The sequence below is a fragment of the Medicago sativa genome, chromosome 1, assembly GCF_051527215.1.
Source record: "Medicago sativa cultivar Bolivia chromosome 1, Bolivia_mono, whole genome shotgun sequence".
In the NCBI taxonomy this organism is placed as follows: domain Eukaryota; kingdom Viridiplantae; phylum Streptophyta; class Magnoliopsida; order Fabales; family Fabaceae; genus Medicago; species Medicago sativa.
In genome coordinates, this window is record NC_140749.1 from 32,582,963 (window position 1) to 32,588,770 (window position 5,808).

The window sequence follows — 5,808 nt, forward strand, 5'->3', positions numbered from 1 at the left end:
GTTGGAGATTGAAGAGTTATGATGGTGAATATGCTCTCTTAAAACAAATTTGCTTAATTTTCTTAAATGATACCATTAAGAGTTAGGCTCTTGCTAGTTTTCTAAAGGATAGCAACATACAGATAACACATTAAAACTTGAAGGATGAGATTGATATGTACACTCCTTCAAGTTTAGCCAAAGTTGGTTACTGTATAATGACCTTTTTTGTAATCAGACAATTAGAGAGGCAAATGTAATAAAATCTAATAATTAGGAGATCTTAAAACCACTTTTTTAAGTACTTTAAGATATAAAAGTGGTATTTTCTTGATATTCATAACAATCTATTGAGAATCTTAGCATGACTGTTTTTTAAACTTCCATTATGGCTATATCTAGTTTAACTTTAATTCCTGCAATATTAATTATATAAGTTGGTTGTTCAAACTCGGCAAGGGCAGTTCAAGTAGTGACAGCTTACTATTTATTGGAATTGTCTGTCAAATTTGTGAAAAATATATAATATATATGATCACTAATCTCAATGGGAAATCCAATTTTGGAAGGCATATGAAAAAACTTGCATATTATAAATAATATTTTGAATCTCTTTCAATTTTTTGTGGTTCAACTCGCCGCCAAACATGTCTTTAGACTATTGGATTGCACATTAATTTGTGTTGGTAGATATATGTTTTCACAGTTTGAGGTGCAAGCATCTCAGTAAAGGAAATAGGTGGCCTTCTGGACGCAACAGTTTTCTTAGTAACATTGTTATTCACTCAGTTTTCTTAGTAAAAGAAATTAGTGATGCAGATGTGAAGGTGTTTCCCTCACCAAAGGGTTCATATAAAATGTTCTAAAAGTTCCGAAGCCTCAACTCAAAGATTTAAAAAGTGTGATAACCACAAGGAAAGTTAATCATAAGAAAGAACCCACAGCAAGAAATTCAATCACAGGAAATTCAATCTGGATTAAGTAGAAAATGTTTCTAGCTTTACTGACTATCAATGTGTTTCTGAAAAGCTATTATGATAACTGGGAAACAGATAGACAGATCGAGGAATTGCAAGAGAGTTTCCAGCTTGCAAGATGAACTTGGTGAAGGTGTTGTTAATGATATTGATGACGAGGAAGCTCATGGTCTAACCGCAGAAGCAGCTCTTGAATCATGCCAAGAAGCATAGTCACAGTTGCAAGAGAAACAATCTGTATTATTGAATAAATCCAAGCTATCAAGTAGCCAAGTCCAGATTCTGAGTTCACAAACTATCAAGCAGTCAATCAAAGCAGTTCTCAAGCATGAGAGAAGATAGAGAGTTTGATGAAAACTGATTATTATCGAATGAATCAATTCTGTTACAGATTGTAGTTATAAACTTGTTAGAAATGACAACTCATTATAAATAACTAAATGCAAATGTAATTCAAACTAAAATTACATAACTTGAATTCTAGGCTAACTCTGGCTTGCATTCCATGTTATCTGTGGTAAGCTATTATGTGTTTCAACCTTCTCATTTGAAAAGTTTGCTAATAGTCAAGTGTTGAACATGAAACAAGATAACATAAAGTTAGTGAGCTTTAAGCTGGGCTATATCTTGTAAAACTTTAGTTTTAAATATGTTATTTAAACTTTTAAATATAAAGATTAACTTGAACATTTATGCCGAAACGATTGTTGAGATTACCAATTAAATGATATCTTAGGTGAAATCAATGTGTGTAAAATGAACTTTGTTGAAATTAGATACAGATAGGGAAATGTACCGAAATATAAATCTACAATGATGCATTTTTAATTTGTTTCAAAACTATCTAAAATCCGAATCAAAGAGGAACATTGGTGTGGAAGGTTAGTTCTATTTGGTGCAATGATTTGTTGAAAAGCTGATGAATTTCTTAAAAAGGAATTAGTGAAAGTGTTGCAACTGTACTGAGAAAGGGATTCAAAGGAAAGTCTAACATTTGGAAAGGTGAGCTTGAATATGATAAAATGTAATGTTTGTGTGTTTTCATGCTTTAAAGTTGGCTGGCTTTAACAGGACTTTGACATGAAACACAACTTTTTTATTTATTTTTTTATAGTCTAACCCATACATATTCATGACAATTTGGTGCCAAAATGGTTACAATTCAAAAGGAAAAAAAAAAAGAAGAAGAAAAGAACGAAGACAAATTATCAATGCAATGTATGGTTTAAAAAATTACAACCATATGAACTAGTTAACGGTCATTTTGGTCCCTGAAATGCGTGTTATTGTCCTTTAATTTATTGAAATTGTAAACATATTGTCAAAGCATATCTTTAATTAGTGATTTTGATCCAAAATGCACTTTTTGTTAGACAATTTAGTCCATAAAATTATAAGCAAGGTTAAAAAATAGAGCCTTTCTTCTTAAGCAAACGCTCAAACACAAGCCAACGGACACTCTCATGTTTACGATGCCACGTCAACCCTTGTTATTAATCATTAAACTTGCAAACTGGCTTCACTTGTTCTTCAATCTTGCTCTCTGAAAGCACAAACAATCGATATCTCCAGCAACCAGTGGCGAAGCCAGGATTTTTATAAAGCCCGGGCGAAAAAAATTTTGCAATACATTTATAGGGGTTTACATAAGAAATTGCAAGCAAATAATAAAAAATTTAAAGAAATTGCCCAATTTATAGGAGTTTATATAAGAAATTCAAGGGGATTTACATAAGAAATTGCAAAAAAAATTGGGCCGGAGCCCGGGCGAGTGCCCGGGCTCGCCGGGCCTTAGAACCGCCCCTGCCAGCAACAAACATACATATGCTCCATTGTCCCCTCACTCTCTAACTATCTTCAATCCCACAAACTTCCTGTGCTTTTCTGTCTACCATTCTCTTGCAACCATTGCTGTCAAAATCGCGACTTAAATTCCAAAATTCTCTTGAGTAAAATGCTTGCATTTCGATTTTACGAGTTTCAATTTAAATTAAAATCCCCATTTTGGGAACCTTGATCACTAGATCAAAATCACCTTATACAAGTGTCTCTCCATAATTTCTTATGCGATGATGGCAACATCCTCATTTTTAGCACATAGCAACTTTATAAAGAAAGTAAAAATGACAACAACAATTGCATTGAGGCCGGCAGAGTAGTAAGCTTTGACTTCTAGTTATTTTGGCTCTCTCATTTTTTCTATTTTTTTTCTATTTTCCCTCTGTTTTGTGGTTCTCTCCTATTTAAAGACTCATTGATGAAGCCTTGTCCCTTGGTTTGATTGCTTTATGGTTTCCTATGTGTATGACAGGAAATTTAGTTGAAAAAGATTGATGAAGGAATGAAGTAATTATCCTCTTTGGTTGTGTGCAATTTTGGTGACGCTAAAGCTGTTTTGGATACTTTTTGAACAAAGGAGCTAACAAGAATGGGGAAAGGGCACTGCTGCATAAAAAGGGACTATATCTTGGAAGCAAAATTGGTGAAGAAGAATAAAGGTGTCCCATATGTGCAGTTGTTTCTGGAAAAGAGAAAAGGAGAGCTTCTAGCACTGTGTTGTTTCATCAGTTCCTTTTGTTTTGTTTCTTATTTTATTTTATTTTTGTTTATTGTATTTTAATATTTTTTTGTAAAATAAAAATGTGTGATTCGATTAGTTTTTACATTTTGTGTTTTTATGATTTTTTTTAGATATTACGGTGGAAATTAACAATGATGACAAAACATGATAAAAAAACTAAGATTATCACTTCTTTGGTATTTTTAAAATTTGCCGGGACAAAATTAGGGTACTACAATTGCCATGGGCGGTTTTACCACCCAGCGAGCCTAGGCATATGCCTGACTCAACCAATACTTTCTTTATCATCACCACAAGAAATTTGACTTGTAGTGACGGCCGAAATCCGTCACTATAAGATTAATTTCCATAGCTAAATTCGTTTGTCATTGCGAAATGGCTGTCACTGCATGTTTTTCACCTTTACTGACAAACAAAACTATAGGTAATTCAAAGGATACCAATTTAAAAACATTAAGGACTTCTACCTACGGTTGCGGCTGTCACTTAAACTTATCATTTTTTTTTTTTGTATTTCCTATTCTACTATAAATTCTAAAAATGAATAATTCATAAAATTACCACTTAATTTAGTTTATTCAATATAATACAATATTATAATCAATGTCATTGCAATTTGAAATTGATTACCATAATCAATTTTTCAAATAAATTCTTAAAGTGACTTAACTAGAATAATTCTCTCTAACTATGTACTACTAGGTATTCAACCCGTGTGTTGCACGGGTTTGATTATAATACATACTTACCATATTTTTATAAATGAGAAAAAAAATTGTCATAAGTATAATCACATACAATTCAATGATTGATAAAATTTCTAAGTGATATGATTATGTTAATATTAATTTATATTAAAATAGAAGTTTTTTTTATTGAAAAATAGGAGTGTTGTTAAAAAATAAGAGAATTTGTATTGATTCATATGGGTAGATTTGTGTAAATATTTTGAGAACAATTAATATATATTGTGGCAGATCCTATAATAGTTTCTAAGTTTGAAGACACCCAATTATATTTGATCTAGTAGTGCGATAGTATAAGAACATTTCTTTTTTGGGATCACAGTGGTGTAATAATAGGTTTGCTTTTTTTTTTTTTTTTTTTACTTTGATATCTATTATTCTTTTCCATCAAAAATATAGACGTTCATGCTTGTTGTCAATATTTCTTTTAAGATCTTTTAAGATGTTCTGCCTTTTTTCATCTTTTGATTATGTTCTTGAAATAAGCCTCAGTTAGCATATGGTTTAATCTTTGGTCGTTTTTTTCATCTTTAAATTATGTTCTTGTAAATTATGCATCAACTTCTCACTTTTAATCTCTTATATCTTACTTAAGTTCTTTCATATTCATTGAAAATTCAATTTTTGCGGCGATAAATTTTCTTTTACGTTCCCTAATTATGTCCCTAAATAGTTGAAGTCATGTTCTGAATGAATTATGTTTAGAGATGAGTGGCATAATTAAACATTCTATTATTATATTTTGGTTAATTTAAAACAATATTGTTGAAGTCATTTTCTTAATGAATTATCGTGACATTTAGTTGTAATATACTATAAAGTTAATTTTAGAATTTGAATAGTGGCTTTACATAAGGTAGTCAACAAATATTTAGGTTTAATTGTAGTTTTAGTCCTTTATTTGCACTTAGTTTTAAAATTATTCAATTTGGCCCCATTCAGATTATTGGGATTTATGTCCGCGATATAGAATTGTTAAATGATGTGACTTGTGATCTAATAATATCATGAAATTGCAAGAATATCGCCAAAAAAGTCAGACAATTAGCAACAATTATTGATGAATTATATTAGAAAATGTAAATCATACATTCAACGTATATAGTTTAACATAATATGCAAGGTCCGAGATTCAAACCTCGGCCACCACAAAAAAAACGTATATAGTTTAACATAAACTTCAATTCACTACTTCTTCCATTAACCGAATTTAACATAAAAACAATTAAAATTTAACTTCAATAAACAACAATCATTTTTTGGCCAAACCTTCCACAACTTAAATATTACATTAATAATAGGCAATCATACAAACAACCTAGAGTCACGACAACGATCATAGAATCAGTCCCAATTAACGACGTAGCATACATCCTATTAGGAGGATTATTGATCGTGAACAAAATAACGTCACCAACTTTTAGGCCCTTTTAAAGAACAAAGGCGTACCATCCTCTCCCTGTGTATTTCTGATGCATGCTTCTTGACACAATGTGAACATCACAATCATAAGATTTACCGATTT